The sequence below is a fragment of the Ornithorhynchus anatinus genome, chromosome 2 (genome assembly GCF_004115215.2).
Source record: "Ornithorhynchus anatinus isolate Pmale09 chromosome 2, mOrnAna1.pri.v4, whole genome shotgun sequence".
NCBI lineage: Eukaryota > Metazoa > Chordata > Mammalia > Monotremata > Ornithorhynchidae > Ornithorhynchus > Ornithorhynchus anatinus.
The window spans coordinates 66672517-66696827 of NC_041729.1; the positions used below are offsets into that span (position 1 = coordinate 66672517).

A 24311-nucleotide genomic window follows, 5' to 3' on the forward strand; every position below is an offset into this window, starting at 1 on the left:
TGTTATATTGTACTCTCCCAGGTGCTTAGTACAGTGCTTTGCAAACAGTAAGTGCTCAAAAAATACAACTAAATGAATGCTACTTATCTGCTGTGTGATCTCGGGCAAGTCACTTCACTTTTTTGGTCCTCAGTTACCTCATCTGTAAAATGGGGATTAAGATCGTAAGCCCCATGTGGGACAGGGACTGTGTCCAACCTGATTACCTTGTAGATAAGGTAGATACCTCAGTGCTCAGAACACTGTTTGGCACACAGTAAGCGCCTCACAAATACCACAATTATTATTATGAGACTTACTGATCAAACAGATAAGCAAATGCCACAGTAGAAGAAGCTTCTAAACAAAGCACTTTAACTGAAGAACAAGGGATAAAACAGTTATCAACAAAAGTTTGAATAGTGAAAATGACAGTTCCATCACTTACATGGATCATCTGCTATTTTATATAGTTCTATCCCTACTTTAAGCAAATCTTCCCCAGATCATAGATAAATACCCCTGAGGCTATAAAAAAAAACTGTTCCTGGCACTCAAAGGAAACACTACTGATGATGAAATTCATATTTGGATGCTATGTGGCTAAAAAGGAGTATGTGGAACCCATCTTAGGCACAAGAGTGTTCTTTGTTGGGCTTGTTGTGTTGCTGCTGTACTTGGAGCTGTTTTCCCTGTTGCCTTTTTGTCTCACGATCCTTATGAAGCTTCTGCTTGAAAAGAACTCTTCCATTCTCAATTGCAATGCGTCATACTGATTTATCTGTGGCAACTGGGTTCCAGTTGCCAACCAAGCATCATCTGAGACATTGTTTGTAAGCTCATTATAGGCAGGGACCAAGTCTACCAACTCTGTTGTATTATACTCTCCCAAGAGCTTAGCCCATAGTAAGCTCTCAGTATATACCACTGATTGATTAAATGCTTCCTCTGCATTAGCTTCCCAATTTCAGCAGCTATTTGGGCACTCCAATGTCACATGTAGCCATATTTCACATAGCCAACCCAGAGTAACTGTGTTGAGGAAAGCATAAATTCAATGATAGGAGAATGCCTCTATCCTACAACTTTTTTGTTTGATTACCAGAAACAAACTTCATGATTCAGGTGATAGAACAAAGGGATTAACTACCCAGGAGGGTTATACGATTTCTCTGAAAAATCTTGGAGAAAAGGTGATAACCTAAACTCTCTGAGATGGTCAAAGTGTATATCACTTTGGAAGCAAGTTGTAGCTGTCCTCTTGGGATTTCTTCTGGCTCCATAATTAGATCGGAATAGTCTACATATGAGCTGAAGTCACTCATTAGTGCCTTTCAATTTTCCTAGCATTTGGAATACAGGGACAAAGGAGAAGAGGAGACAAGGACCTAGATGAGCAAGGTAATACAGTTAATACTAGCCCAAATATTCCTGAGAGAACACTTTACCTCCAGGAAATTTCTCTCAAGACTTCAGTGATTTTTTTATGTTATTGCTTAAGCCCCAACTAATTCTAATAGAATTACCTGGAAGTAATTGCCTGGAATTTATTGAGCGCTTACTGTGTGCAGAACATATGGGAGAGTACAATACAATGGCATTGGTAGACATGTTCCCTGCCCAAAAGGAGGCTCTTACCCTGTACCAGACACATTGAAGGGACCCCCTCCCCCGCCTCCGTGGGAGGGTGTTGATCCTAGTGGAGGGATCTTCCTTAGGGGAAGAGAGAGTTTCTGTTACAGGCCATCCCCATCTCCCCTCAGACCTAGGATTATCATCCCCTTCGCCTTTCTCCTGTTCCTGCTGCTTAGCACAGTGATTGGGACCGGGGAAGCATCTGCATTTATTCTAGAAAAGACAGTCCCTGTCTCATATGGGGCTCACAACTCTTAAATCCATTTTACAGATGAGGTAACGAGGCACAAAGAAGTTAAGTGACTTTCCCAAGGGCAAACAGCAGAGAAGGAGCTGGAATTAGAACCCTTCTGACTCCCAGGTCCATGCTCTATCCACTAGGCCACACTGTTTATCACTTGTTCTCAGAGAATCATAAAGCATCAAATGAAATTTCACCAATATGTTTAGGTGACACAGTGGCTAGAAACTTGGACTCGGAAATACCACCTATTCATAAATGATACAAACTCAGCGAGCTCAGAATTTGGTTGGTTGATATCAAGTTCATCGTGAAGTTTTCAGAAGCCTAAAAATGAGCCTGCTGCAATCTTGATTTTTCACCAATTTGTGGTTTCCTGTTTTTCTACATACCAATCGACAATTAACTGGTTAGCATTCTTTTCAATCAATAATACCGTAATGAAATTAACTCAGGATCAATGTCCAGGAGATTTCATCTGTTCCTCAGGTCACAGGCTCTCCTGCGATCTTTCCTTTATGGGGATTACTGTTGATGGAAGAAGAGCTGAGAAAGAAGGCCTGAAAGTACAACAGTAATGGCCTTCTGTCTAAGCCTTGGGGGAGTGGCGGGGGGTGTGTCTATCTCTTGGGTCTAAATTGGTGAGGCATGGCTAATTCCTTGGAGTGACCACTTTGGGCACACCCGCTTTATGAGACAATTTAAGACCTTCCACACCCATGCATATAAACGCCCCACTCTCATATTATATCTGACCATGCTTGCAACCTGAAAATGGAGCTTATGACATAAGTTTACCGTGGATTATAGTATCAATTATTACCACTACCGTTCTGCTCAGATCAAAGCTAGAGACTTCTACTGATTGATGGATGGATTGATTGAAGGGATATATGCACTTCTGTTGCCTTTTTCTGAGAGGAGATTCTATTGTCCTTGAAAAGGACTGAAATACTTTCACAAAGTGCCCAGGTGAACTTGTCTTATAGGACTGGGCATTTGAACCACCAGGACTTCTTCATTAGGCCGAGGGTGGGGCATTATTCAATATCCTCTAAGGGGGGCAAAAACTAGTAGACAACATATTCCTAGCAGATATTAGGAGGGAACTAGCATCAAATCATTCAACCACCCTACCCCCTCCTACCTCACCTCATTAGTCCCCTTCTACAACCCAGACCACACACTGTGCTCCTCCAACACCAATGTACTCACTGTATCTCGATCTCATCTGTCTCACTGCCGACCTGTCTCCCACATCCTGCCTCTGGCCTGGAATGCCCTCCATACCTGACAGACCATCCCTCTCCTCATCTTCAAAATAAAAAAAAATCTTATTGAAGGCACACCTCCTCTAAGAGGCCTTCCCTGACTAAATCTCCCTTTTCTTTCCACCCACTCCCTTCCACATCACCCTGATTTCCTCCCTTGATTCGCCACCCCACCCGCTCAGCCCCACAGCACTTATGTACATAGCCACAATTTATTTATATTAATGTCTGCCTCTCCCTCTAGACTCTAAACTCATCACTCATCATGGGCAGGGAATGTGTCTGTCAACTGGCCCAAGTGCTTAGCACAGTGCTCTGCATATGGTAAGTGCTCAATGAATAGGATTGATTGACTGAACTAAGGAGCAATACTTCAGCCCAATGACCCAGAGCCCCTAGAGACTGGATAATCCGTTGGAGTTGCCAGAGCTGCTGGCACATCTGCAGCTCCACAGGGAGGATCTTTGATGTCCACCTTGGCAGGGGACCAGGAACTCTGCAGTTTCTAGAACTGATACAGGTTCCAGGAATGCTGTCTTGGAGGCCCATTGTCAATCATTTGCCGAGATACGCCGTTCTTCCGATACCAAGAACTGCTCTAGCACATATGAGGATGCACTAGTGCCTGCTGAGATAGTCCAAAATATCATTGACCCCACCATGACATTAGGAGAGGCTTCCCAAATCAAAAAAAGGCAGGGCTTCCACCTTTTTCTTTGTCTCTGCTTCCTCTAGCCTGTAAGATCCTCTCTAGACTGTAAACTCCTTGTGAGCAGGGAACATGTTATACTGTACTTTCCCGAATTGTGCACACAGTAGACCCTCAGTAAATGTGGTCAATTGATTTATTCCTTCTCCTTTTTCCTTCTCTAACTTCTCTCCCTCTATAGCTCCTCAATCTCCCTCCATGAGCCACCTCATTCTCCTTCCTCCGGTGTCCCCATTCCCCTCTCCTCCAAGCTTTCCTCTTGCACCAATCCTCTCCCTAATCTCCCCCTAAATGGTGGATCCATCACACTGTCACAGAGTTCATAGTTACTTTCTCGCAATTTTTTTTTTGGAAAACCTAAATTATGGCCAACCTTTAACAGATTCAAATTTTAGTTAAAAGCAGGGGCTTGCTTCGAAAAAGTCTTCATTTCACATGCAATTCATTTCAGTACTTTCACTTCTTAATTGAATAATTATCTTCCTGGCTATGCCAAAAAAACCACTGAGAGATTCTGACCTAGAGATTTTCAAGCCTTGAGGCTACAATTACTGCAATAATGAAAAATAATAAGGTGCTGCACTACATTTGAAATCTGATTATTGGAAAGTGTATTAGCCTCTCTGTAGGCAGAGGAGGAAAAATGCAACTAGAAGAAATCAGGATGCCTGAACTGCCACTCAGTTCATCAATCAAGGGCATTTATTGAATGCTTAATATGAGCAGAGCACTGTACTAAATACTTGGAAGTGTAAAATACAGCAGAATTAGCAGACACATCCCCTAGCTAACAGTCTAGAGGGGGAGACAGACAATAGGAATAATTCATTATGTATTATAATATACAATATTGTAGGCAATATAGAATTTAAAGATAGGTATATAGGTGCTGTGGGGTGGGGGTGAATATCAAATGTCCAAAAGTGACAGATCCAAATGCAGAGACAACACACTCAGTCCTAGATGATAATAGTAATAGTAATGATGATAGTATTTTTGAAGTGTTTACTATGTGCCAAGCACTGTTCTAAGAACTGGGGTAGATACAAGGTAATCAGGTTGTCCCACGTGGGGTTCACAGTGTTTAATCCCTATTTTACAAATTAGGTCATGGAAGCACAGAGAAGTCAAGTGACTTGCCCAAAGTCACACAGCTGATAAGTGGCGGAGGCAGGATTAGAACCCACAAACTCTAACTCCCAAGTCCATGCTTTTTCCACTAAGCCACACTGCTTCTGTCAAGCTCCTCAGCTTTTAGTACAGGGTCCTGCACACAGTAAGCACTCAATATGATTGATTAATTGATGGACTTGTCTATAATAAAAATGTGAAGAAGCCAGGCAAGGTCTCACTCTCTTGTACATTGTGGTTTTCTTTTTTCAAATACAACAGGAATATAGGATTCCAAAATGTCAAACTGAACCAGGTTGACAGCACTTATCTACTTAGCCATAATTCATATTAATGTCTGTTTCTCCCTCTAGACTGTGAGCTCCTCATGGGCAGGGAATGTGTCCACTAACTGTGTAGTAATGCACTCTCCCAAGGTCTTAGTGCAGTGCTTTGCACACAGTAAGCGCTCAATTAATAACTTCAATTGACAGATTATCTCTCAGTTCGTGAACTCCAAATCCATATTTCACTCTCTCAACTAGGCATCAGAGAGACTCTTCGTAATAAAACAGAATTGAATTGTATTCTGTCACTTTAATATTTCCCATACCAGAATGAGAATAGACAAAATTAACCCCATATTTGCATTAACCCCACCCATCCTACTGATGTGACCATCTCCCGACTCCTAATTTTGTTTACTATTTTTCTATCTGGCATTCATAAAGATAAGATTTGTTTTTCCTCTTTAGAAATCTTGAGGTTTCAAAGTATTTTACATTGGGAACCAGCCTGGCCTAATAGAAACAGCACAGGACACGAACTCAGATGATCTGGGTTCCAATTCTGGCTCCACCACTTCATCCAATCGTATTCATTGAGAGCTTACTGTGTGCGGAGCACTGTAGTAAGCGCTTGGGAAAGCACAACACAACAATAAACAGTGACATCCTTTGCCCAAAGTGAGCTTAGTCTAGAAGAGGGGAGACAGACCATCAAAGCAAATAAATAAAATTACAGATAGGTACATAAGTGCCATGGGGCTGGGAGGGGGAAAAGAGCCAAGGGAGCAAGTCAGGGTGATGAGGAATGGAGTGGGAGATGAGGAAAAGTGGGGCTTAGGCAGGGAAGGCCTCTTGGAGGAGATGTGCTTCCAGTAAGGCTTTGAAGGGGTGGGAGATTAGATTAGATTGTTCCTCGGATTAGAGGAGGGAGGGTGTTCTGGGTCGGAAGCAGGACGTGGGCCAGGGGTCAGCGGCGAGACAAGCATGTGGCACTGGCCTGGATTAGGTTGCCTGCTGTCTAATCTCAGACAAGTCACTTCAGTTTTATGTGCCTCAGTTTTCTCATCTCTAAAATGGGGATTCAATTGTTGTTCTCCCTCCCACATACTGGGAGTTCCATGTGGGACAGGGACTGTGTCCGGACCTGATGAACTTGTATCTACCCTGGCACTTAGTATAGTGCTTGGCGCATAATAATCACATATGAAATACCCCAAATACCGCAATTATTCATGAAATGTAAACATTCTCCTGAATCCCATACTCCTAAATTACACACACCATTTTCTTCTCTTTCCATATCAGAATGTATAGCTGTCAGGAGAGAAATCAGCTTTTAAAGATTGGAATGAATAATACTTTATAGTTAACAGAGACTCCCACCTGATAATATCCAGTTATTTTGAGATTTCTTAGATAAATGCTATACCAGAAGTAACGCTGTACATGCCCCCTTTTCCATGTACTTGGTTCATTGTCTTGCATTAGAGGATGAATATTTTGATGCAATCCTTCTTTCCATACACTATTCATTGCAAACCAGTGATTAAAATTCAAAACAAAACTTAGGTAGAAAATGTAAATGTATTTATTTTGAATACTGCATTAGTCTAAAACAAACCCAATTACACCCAGGACCTCTAAATCCCTGGAGGGGAAAGCACTAAAAATGTAACTCTTATATTGTATCTAGACATGAGTTTCACTTAGTTTAAACTTCTTTTCTTAAGGAAGCGTCATATGACCTGAAACCTAATCAAAATTGAAGCAGCTATATGGAAAAAAAAGGGCAATATTAAATGATTACCCACAATGTAATATAACTTGACTAGTTCGTATTTTCACAGTTAAGGTGAAAACCAGCCTGTTCAATTAATCTCAGAATGATTTTTATCAGATTTCTATGGAAATAATTAAATGAGATTTCTAGAAACTCATTTTATTGTACAGATGATTTGATTAAAAACAAACCTACTGAAGCTTAGATCAAGGGCTGCCTGTTTCTTCTACCGTGAGCTGATCCTGAATGGTCCCTGTGGAGTTCTACAAATAATTTTAATGCCTTAAATTTTATTAAGATAAATCCAATGGTCATCAGAACTCATCTCTTACAGGATCATGGCTCTTAGGCTGTAGCATCTGTTTAATAAATGGGCATGAACATATTATTTGGCTTATCCTGTCTCTTTTATGAACATGCAAGTAGACTTGTATTTCTAACAACATGCCCAGTGAAGAACTGAACTTTCCCAAATTAAATGTCCTAAAATAGGGGTTAACATAAAATGACTTCTAGAAATTAAGGAAAATATCTCCTCTGCTCCTCCTTGTTACGCCCAAGTATTCTGCAGACAGACCATGGATTATGGTGCAGTTTTGATGCTGGTGGGAGCAGCAGCATGGTGTAGTGGATAGAGCAAGGGCCTGGGAGTCAGAAGGTCATGGGTTCTAATCCCAGCTCTACCACATGTCTGCTGTGTAATCTTGGGCAAGTCACTTCACTTCTCTGTGCCTCAATTTCCTCTTCTGTAAAAAATGGGGACTGAGATTGTGAGCCCCTCGTGGAACAGGGTCTGGGATAAACCCGATTGGCTTGTTTCCACCCCAGTGCTTAGAACAGTGCCTGGCACATAATAAGCACTTAACCAATACCATAATTATTATTTTTAATAAGCTAAAGTAAAATGCAGGTTTTATTTCTCCTTTCTTTTTGTAAATATGGTTATTCTAATGGAGGTCATTTATGGGCACTCCAATGTTTTAAGGGTTGCATATCCAAGAACTGGGGTATCAGGGTCTGGACATTCAAAATCTAGATTTTCAAAAAAAACCCAAAAAACTTTTTTAATTTGAAAGTTTTAATGCATCAATCAATCAAATGGATTTATTGAGTGTTGACTGTGTGCAGAACATTGTACTAAACGCTTGGGAGAGTGCAATGCAACAGGGATGGTAGCCACAATGCTCTGCCCACAATGAATTTATAATCTAAAGAGGGAAACAGACATTAATACAAATAAACAAATTTTGGCTGTGTACATAAGTACATAAGCGTATTACAGCCTTGATGGTCATGTAGAGCTGTGTTTTGGGAGTCAGAAGACATGGGTTCAAATCTCAACTCTGCCACTTATCTGCTGTGTGACCTGGGGCAAGCCATTTAACTTCTCTGTGCCTCAGTGACCTCATCTGTAATACGGGGATTAAGACTGTGAACCCCACATGGGACAACCTGATTACCTTCTATCTACCCCAGTGCTTAGAACAGGTCTTGGCATATTACAAGCACTTAAATATGATCTTTTTTATTATTATTATTAGAGTACTAGAGCTTTGCACTTCCTGTAGAATCTTGTTTTGTAAAATTGTTCTAGCTTCTAGAGATGGCTTTTTTTGTGAGTAGCCCTGGGGGGGAATATAAATGACCCTGTAGTAACTACATGTCCTGGGCTACTCTACTGACTTATTAAATACAGGATAACACAAAGTGCCGAGCCAACGTATTCTGCGGAGATAGATTACTCTTCTGAAAAGACTTGTGTATGGAAAGTACTAATTTCTGAAGGTGTTTCAAGTTCAAACACCTCTGGCTTCCAGAGAATGTGCCACCCCCTATTCAGGTTGGAGCCGAAACAGGTTTCTGAGCAACCGGGGCGAGTTAATGCCTGCTGGGTCAGCAACCTCAGTTCTTTGTGGAAAGCAGCAATTCAGCTGTTTCTGGGGTTCTGGTTTTATAACTGTTCTAGAGGCAATAATATTTGAAATGTTGTTCAGCCAACACTTCTAAAATCCAGTGGTAAATTTCCTATTCAAAAGTCACCAGTAGATTCCCCTGAGTTCTCAACACTATAGATCAGTATAAGATTCAAACTCCAAATAGCAGAATGAAACGGATGGATCTATTAACGATCAGAACCTCGAGCCTCTGCATTGATTCTGTAATAAAATACCTTTGTAAAAACTATTTATAGTTTGGGATGTGCTGCAGAAACAGAATTGGGAGTGAGAAGCAATTACTTCTGGTCAAATTCCAGGGGAATCCTAATAATAATAATGACATTTATTAAGCATGCACTGTGTACAGAGCATCATGCCAAGAGCTAGGTAGTCACAACATAATCAGATTAGACACAATCTCGCTGCCACACACTGTAATTTAAGGAGAAGGAAGAGGAGAATCCCGGCTTCAATTTTCAAATCCCGAATGATAAGGCCGCCTTCAATGACCCAGAAGTTTAATTTAGTGATGAAAGAATATTGTGGAAAATGCATTTTACTAAGCTTACTGAAACTTAAAATAAAGATACTAGAAAAATGTGATGGTGCAAAATTTTTTCTTGGCACCTTTCCTCTTCCAAAGCCTCCTGTTTGATTCTTTTAAATGTTATAATGATTTCCATTCTGATTCAATATAATTCACACCAAAGTGTGATATCATGGCAAAAAAACCCCCGAGCTGCAGTAAGTTAAATGGATAAATAATGTATTGGGGATGGTGTGAGGAGAAAGAAATGCACATCTTTAATGTCCTTCACACTAACTGGCTTTTAAACATAGGAATGGAGGAAAAGAAAATAGAAGTGGGATCCAGAAAGTTAAAGAAGAGTAATTATCACTGTAGTACTACAAAAGAAAACAACAGTACAGGACAGGTTTTAAAATGATTCCTTAAAATCGGATCATTCGGGAGGCAAAAAATAAGTGTAGTTAGCAAATCCTCCTGAAGCTAGATCTCTTAGAATGTGGGGGGCTGCATTCTTACAGAACCCCGCATTAAATAAACCCCATGTTAGGTATAATGAATAGATCAAGGGCCTGGGAGTCAGTAGGTCATGGGTTCTAATCCTGGCTCCATCACTTGCCTGCTTTGTGACCTCGGGCAGTCACTTCAGTTCTCTGGACTTCATTTACATCATCTGTGAAGTGGGGATTGAGACTGTGAACCCCATGTGGGACAGGGACTGTGTCCAACCCCATCAGGTAGTATCCACCCCAGTGCTTAGTACAGTGCCTGACACACCGTAAGTGCTTAATGAATACAATTATTATTATTATAATTATTATTAGTGCTCACTGCATCCTGATACCGTGTGTAGGTGTGGAGGAATTTCTTTTGAGAGCAAGGGATCATCTCATAATGTATCCAGAAAAATGAGTGTGGTCAGAGGAATGTTCTTTAATTCTGCTACTGACTTCTATGCGAAACCTGGAGTGAACATAAGAGTCCTGGAAAGGCTGAATGCTTTTAATACGTTTAAATCCTTGTAGTAGTATTTTTAGTGAGTCCTCAAAAACAGTGACCAGTCTTTAAGAAACAGCATGGTCTAGTGGAAAGAGCACAGGCCTGGGAGTCAGAGGACCTTGGTCCTAATCCCAGCTCTGCCATTCACCTGCTCTGTGACCTTGGGCAAATCGCTTAACCTCTCTGTGCCTCTGTTCCATCTGCAAAAAATGGGTATTCAGTATCTGCTTTTGCTTCTATTTAGAGTGTAAAGCCCATGTGGGATCTAATTATCTCGTATCTCCTCCAGCACTTGGTAAATTGCTGGGCAAATACCAAAATAATAAAAAAAACCCTCCCTAATCAGACTCCTATGTAACAACTCATCATTCCCACTGAAGCCTACATTAATGCATTCATTACTTCCTAATTCTCCCACACTTATAGCCCTAGAAGTGACAAGCATAAACCCACACAAGTCAGTCAGGGGTATAGATTGATGACTTACTATGTGCAGAGTACCATTCACTACCACATTTACACCTTCACTTTCTTCCACCCAGGGTTCTTAGCTCTACTGCAATTTTCTCATCCCCAATCCTCGCCCTTGCAACAGCAGCATCAAAACTATTTATTATTGGCTTTGTGTTCTAAGCACTAAACATCCAAAACGGACCTCTTTATCTTCCTCCCCTACCTGTCTTATCTTCCCATCCTTCCTGTCTCACAAGCCCAAAACCTTGGCTTTATTTTTTGATTTCTCCCTGTCATTCAACGCACACATTCAATCGGTCACCAAATCCTGACGGTCCCAACTTAACATCGCTAAAATCCACCCTTTCCTCTCCATCCAAGTGTTACCACGTTAATACAATCACTCGTCCTATCCCACCTGGGTTACCGCATCAGCCACCTTGCTGACCTTCCAGCCTTCTCTCTCTCCCTACTCCAGTTCATACTTCACTCTGCTGTTCAGATCATTTTTCAACAAAAACGTGCAAGACTTGTCACCCCACCCCTCAAAAAACTCCAGTGGTTGCCCAACCATCACCGTATCAAACAAAAACTCGTCACCAGTGGCTTTAATGCACTCCACCACCTTGCTCCCTCCTACCTCTCCTCGGTTCTCTCTGTCCACAGCCCTGCCTGCATACTTAGCTCCTATAGTGCTAACCTTCTCACCTTGCCTCGATGACGCCTTTCTCACTGCTGACCCCTAGCCCACCGTCCAGCCTCTGTCCTGGAACACCCTACCTCCTCAAATCTGACAATTATTCTCCCCTCCTTAAAAGGCTTATTGAAGGCGCATCTCCTCCAAGAGGCCTTCCCAGACTAAGCCTCACTTTTCCTCATCTCCCACTCCTTTCTGCATCGCCCTGACTTGCTTTCGTGGTCTTTTCCCCTCCCAGCCTCAAGGCACTTATGTACATATCTGTAATTTTATTTATTTGCACTGATGGTTGTCTCCTCACCTCTACACTGTAAACTCATTGTGGGAAGGGAATGTCACTGTTTATTGTTCTATTTTCCCAAGTGCTTAGTGCTGTGTCCTCTGCACACAGTAAGCGCTCAATAAATAGAATTGAATGAATGAAGCGTCATTCTTTCAAAGAAGAATTAGACAGGATGCAGGCAAATAAAGAGCTCAAGCACAAAAATGGTACGCGTAAACATGAACAAATGTGCAAACGCACATAAGGTTACAGATATATATGTGAGTATTGGGGTTGCTGAAGTTAAGGTCCATAGAAGCTGGGGGCTAAACAGGGAAGGCTACCTGAAGGAGGTGGGGTTTAAAGAGTCATGGATTATGTCCATTTCTATTATATTCCACTCTTCAAAGTGTTTAGTATAGCACCCTGCACACAATAAGCACATTCCCTGCCCAAAGTGAGCTTACAACCTAGACGACTGGTGAGGGGGGATGGTTTGGCAGGGCTCCTTCCTCTGGTACAGCCTCTGTTCCTGCCATTCATTCATTCCTTCAATCACATTTATTGAGTGCTTACTGTGTGCAAAGCACTGTAATAAGCACTGTACTAACTACCACCTCCAAGGCAGACTCTGCCACTCTCCAAGCCAAAAGCAAGGAGAGGTTTTGGAGAGGCAGTATGGCTGGTGGGGAGCTGCTTCATGCGCTTAGCACGGTGCTCTATAAATACGATTGAATGAAAGGAAAATTCCTCACTCAAGGAATGGAGATCCTTGAAATTTTATCCACAGGGTTAGTGAGAAGACTGGGACAAGGAAGAAGCTCTTGGCCTTTGGGTTGGCCACAGACTGAGGGAGTGGGTTCAAGAGAGATGGAGACTTCAGCAAGGTCTAGTATTCAACTAGATAGTCTGTGATATTTTAACTGCTCCCAACCCACTCCATGGCCCAAATGTAAAGCATTTAGCCCTGCACACCTTCAACACCTCACATCCTGAGATAATGTTTCCAAGTCAGTGATTTCTTAGCTGAGTAATCCCAAAACATCAAGCTAAATGTCAAAGGGAAGTGTTCCGTTGCCAATATCGGGCACTGTTTCTGAGGCCAAATGAGCCTCTGGTCTCACCAAGGTGGATATGGTCTTTTGCTTTAAGATTTTGCTCCCAAATTACATTCTTAGATTTAATTTTTTTAAAAAGAAAACCTGTTGTGAGTTAAATTTTAATTTTCAATTATGACCCAACTAAACAGAACTAACAAGGGATGAGAGGTTTTGGATTAGTTCACTGATTTTGGCTTACTTCATGGCTGATGCATATCATTGTCTATTACGCTTCCCCATTTACTCCTCCCCTTTTTTCTTTCCATTAAGATTCTATTTTCAGGCCAGATTTACCAATCCTTTCATTATTCTTTCATTGAGAAGCAGCGTGGCTTTGTGGAAAGAGCCTGGGCTTGGGAGTCAGAGGTCATGAGTTTGAATCCCAGCTCTGTCACTTGTCAGCTGTGTGACTGTGGGCAAGTCACTTCACTTCTCTGTGCCTCAGTTACCTCATCTGTAAAATGGGGATTAACTGAGCCTCACGTGGGACAACCTGATGACCCTGTATCTACCCAAGCGCTTAGAACAGTGCTCTGCACATAGTAAGCGTTTAACAAATACCAACATTATTATTCTTCTATGTTAGAATGAAAATAACAGTTTGGTGGGCTATTTCAAGGGAACTGAGTGTTCTTAGTCCACAGAAGTGACTTCGGCCCAGCTACGACAGATTCAATATCATTTTATGGAAATCTATTTCAGACATTTCAGTTTAAAGATCTGTAGTGGTCAAGTCGACTCAATTACCTCAAGCGTCGGTCTTTTGGAATCACGGGACCAGTGGCATATTGATGCTGTCTACCATGTACTACCGACGTCTAAGCTGTTCTACACAGGCAGAGATACAAATTGGAATCTTTCAAGAACAATGAAGTCCTTTAGGAGGCAGGATGATTACCGAAAAGGGTAAAATCCCGGGAGTGAGTAGGCCAGATCCTACATTTGGCTCTGCCCCTTGCCTGCTGTATGACCTTGGGCAAATCACTCCTCAGTACCTGTTGTGTCAGTTTCTCTCTCCCTCTTAATAATAATAATTATGGCATTTGTTAGGCGCTTACTATGTGCAAAGCACTGTTCTAAGCACTGAGGTTGTTACAAGGTGATCAGGTTGTCCCACGTGGGGTTCACAGTCTTAATCCCCATTTTAGAGATGAGGTAACTGAGGCACAGAGAGGTTAAGTGACTTGCCCACAGTCACACAGCTGATAAGTGGCGGAGCTGGAATTAGAACCCATGATCTCTGACTCCCAAGCCTGTGCTCTTTCCACCACTCCGTGTGCTTCTCATAGACTGTGAGCCATACGTGACACAGGGACTCTGTCCAATCTGATTATTAACGCATCTATCACAGTGCTTGGCACCTAGTAACTGCTCACTCAATACCAGTAACAGGAACTGTCTCTATCTGTTGCCAATTTGTACATTCCATGCACTTAGTACAGTGCTCTACACATAGTAAGCGCTCAATAAATACTATTCAAAGAATGAATAATCACTTCTGAAGCTTTGGATTTTGGGTATCAAATCAAAGCAAATGTAGTTCACACAATAAGTGCTCAGTAAATTGATGGAATGACTGATCAAGATCCGAGAGAAAAATAAGGTCAGTCAGTCAATTGTATTTATTGAGCACTTGGTGTGTGCAGAGCACTGTACTAGGTGCTTGGGAGAGTACAATATAACAATATAACAGACACATTCCCTGCCCACAACGAGTTTCAAGTCCTGAGTGGTCTACAGCAGCTCCCCAGTCCAGCGCTCCGTACGTAGCCTTGGCCTAGCACAATGCTCTACATAGAGTAGGCATGTGCCACAGCGCTACACACACTAGCAACCTGGTCCAGAACTCTGCACATTGCAGGGGTCCTGTGCCCATGCTGTGTAGGGTGAGGATGATGATAAATCACGGCAGCAGGCTGCATTTGTGGTCCCCGCACCACCCAACATCCCCTCTCCTTGCCCCCATCTCAGAAGGGTCCCAGCAGTGCACAAAAACCCATGTCTACACCTGTAGGATGAGTTCCTGTGTTTATTTTTACAACTCGTAAGTGGCAAACCTATGATGACTGCCAGGGTAGCTCGCTGACCCTCCCGCTTGGTTCCAGAGTGGTGCCAGGACCAGAGGGACTGAACTGCACACCCCTCTGCTCCTCCGGACTCCCACCGATTCTCACTCCTACTTAGAGTGTGAGCCCTATGTGGGACAAGGACTGTGTCCAGCCTGATTATCTTTTATCTACTCCAGTGCCTCAGAACAGTGGTTGGCACATAGTAAGTGCTTAACTAACATTTTTAAAAAGAAAAAAAGTGAATTGCTCTACTTTAGAGATTATGCAGTGTATGTGCAATCCCTTCACTGCCTTTGTTTTACAATTCACAAGTTGGAAAACCTCCTAACGCTTTATTAGAGGAGTGGATGCTCAAGGCAGTTAATTCAGTAAGACTTTTTTTAATGGTATTTGATATGAATTTATTATGTGTCAGGCACTGTACTAAGTGCTGAGGTAGATAGAAGATAATTGGACTGGACACAGCCTATGCCCTTTATGAGACTCACAGTCTTAATTCCCACGTTATAGACAACTGAGGCACAGAGTCAAGTGACTTGCCCAAGGTCATACAGCCAACAAGAGGCAGAGGTGGGATTAGAACCCAGGTCTTCTGACACCCAGGCCCGTGCTTTTTTCATTAGGCCATGTTGCTGCTTCTCATGCTGCTTGTTTAACGTTTCCACTCACAAACACTTTCCAAATAATGCATCAACTCTTTAATACTCAAACTCATTTAATGTTGGGAGAAACAGGCTTATGTTTTCCTCTGTTCTGCAATTTTTGTGGAAAGAAAAATTCTACTGTGTACAAACTGGAAAAAAACATAAAAAAAGTGCATTCTAAAGAGGAACATCCCTTTACCCCATCTGCCGCTTCTTCCAAGCATGTTATCAGCTGACATGATTAAAGTGTCTCTTTGTCTGTTTAACCTGTGTCTGATCTGATTGCATCTCCCCCAGTGTGGGTCACGGAATAACCCCTTAACAAATACCACCTTCTTACCTAATTTGTACCTGTACTAACATCTTTGAGGAGCAGAATGAGAAGCACCGTTCAATTTTAATAACGAGATGATAGATGATTCAAATTCTACAGACACAATCTGGATTTAGAATCTTAAGTCTACCCTAACTCCAAATACCTCAAAATATAAATCACTGAAGCACAGCTGAGGAACAATGCTAAAATTATTACCAATTTATAGATTGGAAAAAGTTGCATTTTCTCCTGGGACCAGATGATGGAATTGTGTAAAACATTTCCCAGTGCCTTTTTTTTTTCCTCTGATAGGGCCAAGTTCTTTACCACGTTTACTTCTCGAATTAAAAATTGCCAGTTCGGGGACGAATGCTCGATAAAGTGAAATAAACCACTTGGCCCCATAGCAAGCATTAAATTCACAACCAAATAAAAAGTTACTCCAAGTTTCTAGTACCTAACAGCCTAAAAAGCCAAACTCTGCTATAAAGGAAATGATCTTTATAACAAGTCAATAATAGGTATTAGGCAATTTTGCTGTTACTAACAGGGCTATGGAAAAAGGTCCTAAAAGATTACACTAAAGGTAAATGGGTGAGTAAAGCAGAAAACATGACTGCATTATACATCTGTCTCAAGCCTAGGAGCAAATCTGATGGTTTAATTGCTCAGCAAATGATCTTTAAAGGAAGAAGGTAAGACTTAGAAACTCATTTCTCCTAGAATTGGTGGCAATTTTTAGTAGAACATCATACACTTCAGTTAAATGAAAGCAAAGGAAGCATTGATGATAACTAGAAAATATCACCAGTGTGGCTGGCTCAGTGGAAAGATGACAGATCTTAATGTCAGTGGGGTAATCAATCGATCCATCCATCCATCATATTTATTGAGAGCTTACTGTGAGCCAAGCACTGTACTAAGCGCTTGGAAGAATACAGTATAAAGATCTGGTATACACTATCTCTGCCCATAATGATCTTACAGTCTAGAGTGGGATACAGAAATTTATATCAATAAAGGATATGTACTTAAGGGCTGTGGGGCTGAGGGAGGGCTGAAAAAAGGGCACAAATCCAAGTGCAAGGATGAAGCAGAAGGGAGTGGGACAAGAGGAAATCAGGGCTTAGTCAGGAAAAGCCTCTGGAAGACGTGCTTTTAATAAGGCTTTGAAGATGGAGAGAGTGATCACCTGTCCGATAAGAAGAGGGAGTGGAGAGGGAGTGGGTTCCAGGCCAGAGGCAGAATGTGGGTCAGACATTAGGATAGACGTGATCGGAGTATAGTGAGAAGGTCGGCATTAGAGAAGCAAAGTGTGTGGACTGGATTGGAGTGAGGAAGTAGCCAGGTAAGATAGGAGGGGGCAAGGTGATTGAGAACTTTGAAGCCTATGATAAGGAGTTTCTGTTTTATGTGGAGGGAAACCACTGGAGGTTCTTGAGGAGTGGAAAAACATGAACATGGACTGAGCAGAGGACCTAAGTTCTAATTTTGAACTTCTCTATGCCTCAGTTTCACCATCTGTTCTCTCTCCTTCTTTGACCGGGAGTTCCTTGTGGAACGGGTTCTGTGAAGAACCTTATCATCCTGTATCTATCCCAGTGCTAATTGCAGACATGGCACATCCCACAATTATCATTATTGCTATTAGAGCTTAGGACAATCTACTTAGTTATTGAGAAAGACATCCTTTCTCCTGATAATTAAGGCAGTAAAATTTCCTTTTAAACCTCTTAGGCATCAGTGGGAAAAATAGCACTTCACTGTTCTTCATATCTGATCTAAGAGTGAGGATTCCTTTAAAAAAAGGAATGATTTTTTTTTTCTATTTTCATTTACTTCCTTGCTCAAAGAGTTCAAAAATGACCAAACCACCCATTACCTTGGGAGGTGAAAAGAACAGACCATAAACTGAAAACTAGTCTTAATTCAGTTTTTAGTAGCAACTAATTAGAAGAGACTCATTAAAAATGTCTTATACGGGTACAGTAGATGAAACAATGCAAGACCTGAGCTTAGATGACTAGTAAGCAGCAGCATGGCCTAGTGGATAGAGCGCCGGCCTGGGAGTCAGAAAGACCTGGGTTCTAATCCTGGCTCTGTCTCTTGTCTGCTCTGTGACCTTGGGCAAATCACTTAACTTCCCTCTGCCTTGGTTATCTCATCTGTAAAATGGGATTAAGACTACGAGCCCCATGTGGGACAGGGACCGTGTCCAACCCAATCCATCCCTAGAGCTTAGTATACAGTGTCTGGTTCACATTAAGCACCACCATTATTATTATTGTTATTATTCCTGGAAATCAGGGGCGGGACTGTGTTCATTCAAGGCCAGAAAAAAGATGACCCCAACAGCTAAGTGAATCCCTGGCAGTGTCAGAGCTACGTAGGAGCCACCCAGCGTGGAATTTCAGCTACTTCCTCCTTCCCACCCCTCCTTCTCCTCCACCAGCCTCATCCGAACTGCATCTGTGTGCCACCCTCTGCCCATTTTGAACTCTAGAAGTGGTCATTTGGCTAAAACTATTGCTATCCCTTGGACGAGAGAGTCTAGGCCTGCAGCCATACAACACTTTAATTGTCCTCGGTTCTCTGGAGAAGTTTATTAATCCCATTTCACAGATGAGGTAACCAAGGCGCAAAGACATGACTCACCCAATCGACACTAAGAATGTATGGCAAAATGCCAACACCAGTCAAACCCCCAGCCCACAGGGACATCAGACTTCCTGTATCTTTTGTTTCCTTTCAATGAGTCCCTCACACAGCAAATAAGAGTATGCAATCACGGATTGCTTCAGAGGACATAAAGCGCACAATGAAACGTGTTTGGTAAACTACTGATTCCATAAGCTCGTTATCATTCGGCAGTAACTTTTCGGAGAGCGTCTCTTCCCAGCCCGATAATGATGGGACAAATATCAACATGTTTATTTTTTTTCCTCCCCTAACGTTTTGTCAACTTGTATTAAAAACAGGTTGCGACATGACTGGCACAAAAAGAGCTTCGGAATTTGAGAAACAGTTGCAGCTCTCCAACCAATGAAAAGTGTGGGCCGGGGGAACTGTTTTATCCCTTAGATCAAGTCTATTAAAAGAACGCTAAAAAGAACGGAGCCGGGCTGATCATCTGGAGAATTCAGAGTCTAAAGTGATTAATTAGACCGTATTTTGTCTTGAGCAGATTTACTCAGCTTTTTTTTTTTCCAAATAGCCACATTGTTTGTAATTATCCAAATCACACCTCCATTGGCTGGCCTTAGTTACTTCATGCATGAACAGCAATCTGATTGAGCACTCTTGTTAGAACTGCATTCGTCATTGTAATTAGCTATAATCATAGCCTTCCTGAGTGCATGAGAATGTGCAAACGACCGATTCACAACCCCAACCCATTTGAATATGAATCCTCTCAGTAAGTAGCAATAAAATAGGGGAGACAAAGCAGTTTCTCTAGGGATTTTTGAAAAGCACCTCTCTCTCTAATTCTTCCCCCTTAGAAAAAAAAAAAAATCTTCCTTTTCCAGGATCTGGATTCTGTTTGCTAAAACAAGGGTTGCTTAATGAAGACAATGCCTTATTATTTCCTTAAGTGACACAGCAGGGCCCAAAGTATTACAGGGCCCAGGGTTCTTTCAGCCTCTGCCAAGGACACAAGGAACAAAGGAACAAGCAGTTGTGTGTGGAAAATAGAACTCTCTGCTTAGGCTACAGCTTGTGAACACAGTCCTCGGAGTAAGAAGGCGCCTCTGCTCTTCTACATCCCACAGGCTGGGCCTTTCTCCGCTTTTTCCTGTAAGTGACTCAGAGGTTGTCGAAAAAGTGCAAAACAGCAGGGACTTAAAACAAAGGGGAAGTGGAGGAGGGGTGACATTCGGCTCCTCTCCAGAAGCACATTCGTAGTGAGCCACCTACTGGTGCTGGTCTTTTCCCTCGCCTCTTCTTCAAGGATCCTTTAGGAGAATCTAGCAGGTAAGTGCTGGGAGGGTTCCGGGCCTGGATCCAACCGAAAGGGAAGGACTGGGGAGAAAGCCCAAATTTAGGGGGGGGAAAAAATGGCTCTCACTCAAACTTTCCACTTAGGTTTATAAATGCATTTGTCAACGCTGCTGGTAAGAATAATAAGCCTCGAAGGCCGATGAAATGTCAGGTTTCGTAGCAAAAGCGTATTAGACTGGCATGTGCTTTGGGGCCGTATTAACAGACGATTGAAACCGAAGTCAAATTTCATGTACGGAAACGAATTAGGTAATTGCTTTAGGAGGGTTTTTTTGAGAAATGTTCTAATAAAGGACTTAAAGACTTCAAATAATTCATTTTTTTTCTGTTTGCTTTAAAAGGGAGCACATTTAATCTAATTAAATCGGTGTGTTTTATGTTGCCATGGATTCTTTAGGGACATGAAATATATGAGAAGACATCATCATGCTCTCTGAAAAGGTAGTAGAGATTTGATTAGATTATAAGTTCTTGGTGGGCAGGGATCAAGTCTACCAGCTCTACTGCATTTTCCTTACCCAAGTATTTAGTACAGTGCTCTGAGCACAGTAAGCACTCAATGATAATAATAATAATGATGGCATTTGTTAAGCGCTTACTATGTGCCAAGCACTGTTCTAAGTGCTGGGGGAATACAAGGTGATCAGGTTGTCTCACGTGCGGCTCGGAGTCTTAATCCCCGTTTTCCCAGTGAGGTCACTGAGACCCAGAGAAGTGAAGTGACTTGCCAGAGTCACACAGCGGAGAAGTGGCGGAGCCAGGATTAGAACCCATAACCTAGATACTACTCACAGATGACATAAGAGTTTCTATCAAAATACTGTGAAAGAAGGGATAAACTTCAGTTCCCACTTAGAGTAACTGGAATACAATACAGATATATTCTGAAATTAACTATTTCATAAAGATGTACAGTTCTCAATGAAACCAGTCCACGAGAATGATGCAAGAAAGAAAACCAGATCCTAGAAAAATGTGAAAGGGTGTTCTTGGAAAAATAATTAAAATCAAGTCAGAGTTATGATTTCTTTGGCAACATGGTTAAATTCCACCTGTAGACATTAGGGAAGCTCTTTAAAATTCTTGGCCTATTCCTGCCTGTTCACTGAAAAGGAATATAATTTGAATTTTTGTAATATGATTAATAAATGATCAACTGTGGCTCCTTGTGCTAAATTAAGCAATGAAGTCAGAGGGAAAAGGAAGTTCTTCTATAGAAAGGGCATTAACTTTTCAGCCACTATAGTACATCATCAATTTGCTCACTGGGAAATTCTCCCCATCTTCCTGCTAGTCATCCCACCAGCCACCTTCACACTGATGCACTTTACTTTTATTCATTATTCTATTTACAGCCTCCCATTTTGATCATTTGCTTCCCTCCTCTTGCTCTTTGATCTATTGTATGTCTAGCACTTAGTGTTCATTGGAGAAGCAGCGCAGTCTAGCCGATAGAGCATGGACTTGGGAGTCAGAAGGAACTGGATTCTAATCCCAGCTCTGTCACTTGTAGACAGTGTGACCTTGGGCAAGTCCCTTAATGTCTCTGTACCTCAGTTACCTCATCTATAAAGTGGGGATTAATGCTGTAAAGCCCATACGGTACATGGACTGTTTCCAACCTAATTAGCTTCTATCTCCCCCAGTTCTTAGAACAGTGCTGGACTCAGGAAACATTTAAATACCATCATTATCATTATTAGACACCAAGCTTCATAAAGGCACAGTCCGCGATGTCCATCTCTGTTCTATGTTCCTGAACATCAAATAGAGTGCTCTATTCACAGAAGACCCGCAGTCCCGGGCTCTGCATATAACAACATGCAGGACAATGCTCTGTACGCAGTAGGTACTCAAATGCTGTTGGTGATGATGAATCTTAAAACAATCAGACAGCCAGTCTTGTCTGCTCTGACTCTGCCTGTTCTGGCAAAGTGAAGTGAAGTAGAGGCAATTATCTGGAAGATCAAAGGAAAAACTGTTTGTGTTAAAGAAATGTGGAGCTTCCACTGGGAACCAGCAGGAGGAAACTAAGTTCTGAGTGATGAAATGCCAAGCTGGTGGTGGTACAGTAGAGAAAGATTTTGGACAGCAGAGACACAGAGTGAGCACGAAAGTTGATAAGCTTCATTCAGTCATATTTACTAAGCATTTACTGTGTGCAGAGACTGTACTAAGCACTTGGGAGAGTACAAGATAACAATAAAATGACATTTCCTGCCCACAATGAGCTTACAGTCTAGGGTGACATGACAGACATGCCTGAGTGAAATGTTCCTAAGCTAAAAGACTGTGGGGTGGGAATTGTTTGAGAAAAGGAAACTGTTTCTTAGAGAAGCAGTGTCGTCTAATGGAAAGATGACAGGCCTGGGACTCAGAGGACCTGGGTTCTAAGCCCAGCTCTGCCACTTGTTTGCTGTGTGACCTTGGGTAAGTCACTTAGTTTCTTGGTGCCTCAATTACCTCTGCTGTAAAATGGGGATTCAATACCGGTTCCACCTCCTACCTAGACTGTGAACCCCATGGGATACAGGGACTGTGTCTGACCTGTATGTCTTATTTCTTCCCTAGTGCTTAGGATGGTGCTTGGCACAAAGTAAGTGCTTGGTGAATACCACCAAATGGAAAAACCATTAAAATTACAATCACATCAATCATTCAGTGGTATTAAGGACTTACTGTGTGCAGAGTTCTGTTCTAATAATAATTAATAATAATTATGTGCTTTTAAGCACCTACTCTGTGCCAGGCACTGTACTAAGTGCTGAGATGGTCCCTGTCCCACATGGGGCTCAAAGTCTCCATCCCTATTTTACAGGCGAGGCAACTGAGGCACAGAGAAGTGAAGTGACTTGCCCAAGGTCACACAGCAGACAAGTGGCAGAGAAGGGATTAGAATCCATGATCTTCTGAATCCCAGGCCTGTGATCTCTCCACTATGCCAAGCTAATAATTCCCACTCATCACAAGATGATGGGCTTTGAGTTATCAACCAGTGCTTAGTTAAGAGATTTTGGCCTCATTGTTGAGTTTCATCACATACTAGTTCCGTGCATAGTGGTACATAAAAAGAACAATAAAATGTGCAGGACTAATTATATAAAACCAGTGCACATCTGGACCTAGACTATAGGATGTGATCCTGAATGATGCAATTTAGAATCGCTAGCATAGGCAATAGGCATACCCAAAGTTTGTGAGTGCCTAGCAGTTAGGTAATGATGAATAACTGAACAAATGTGGAGCCTTCGGGGAGAGGAAAGGAGGTGAAAGACTGATAGGTAAAGCAAACCTAATAATGATAATAATAATAATGGCATTTGTTAAGCACTTACTAAGTGTCAAGCTCTGTTCTAAGCGCTAGGGTAGAAACAGGATATTCAGGTTGGACACAGTCCCTGTCTCAGAAGGGGCTCACAGTCTTAATCCTCATTTTACAGAAGAGGTAACTGAGGGCCAGAGAAGTGAAGTGACTTGCTCAAGGTCACACAGCAGACACTTGGCGGAGCTGGGATCAGGACTCAGAAGTCCCAGGCCCAGGCTCTTTCCACGAGGCCATGCTGTTTCCCAAGTGACCAAAGCACTCTTGCTGTTCCTTTTCTAGCCCACTGAGAATCTGTCCCAATAGGAAAACTGACTAGGGTGGCAGAAGAGAGAAGACAAAAATCACAATCCTAGAATTAAATCAATCTAGAAATACTGAAGCTATGCACACCTCCACCAAATTCCTCTGGGTACAACAGAATGGGTGGCAGAAGGTACCCAAGCGGATGATATAGGGGAGATAAAATGGGACAACCAAAAGCAAGAACAGAAAGAACAATTAAGGATGTGGTTAAGTCTAGTCTCAAACAATGAAGCATAACAGAATGCAGGCCATGATTGCATTAGGTGAGATTAACTCTGTCATGTAATCCAATTTTGGCACTGTCAATCAACAGTATTTTTTGAGCACTTACCTTGTGCAGAGCATTTTACTAAGGGCCTCAGAGAGTACAGTCTCACAGAATTGGTACACATTCCCTGTGCACAAGTCTATTTTTTTTATAGAATTTGTTGAGCCCTTACCATGTTCAGGCACTTTCCTAAGCATTTGGGAGAGTATCATGTAACAGAGTTGGTGAACACATTCCCTGCTCACAAGCAGCTCACAGTCTAGAGGGGGAGAAGGACATTAAAATAAGTTACATGCACGTAAGTGTCATGGAGCTGAAGGTGGGGTGAACATCAAGGGCCTAAAGGGTACAGATCCAAGTGTAGAGACAAGGCAGAAGGGAGAGGGAGTGGAGCAAATGAA

General features: G+C 42.1%; 1 protein-coding gene and 1 long non-coding RNA gene across 4 annotated transcripts in view; one reads left to right on the forward strand and one right to left on the reverse strand.

Annotated features, from left to right (window-relative positions):
• The window catches only part of PACRG (parkin coregulated), a 495432-nt gene that overhangs the window by 352023 nt on the left and 119098 nt on the right, over nt 1-24311 (reverse strand). The gene's annotated exons all lie outside the window — the stretch shown is intronic.
• The window catches only part of LOC103165763, a 55899-nt gene continuing 51109 nt past the window's right edge, over nt 19522-24311 (forward strand). For both annotated transcript variants that reach the window (XR_484662.3, XR_484661.3), the window contains exon 1: nt 19522-19987. This is a non-coding gene — a long non-coding RNA (uncharacterized LOC103165763). The remainder of the gene's footprint in view (nt 19988-24311) is intronic.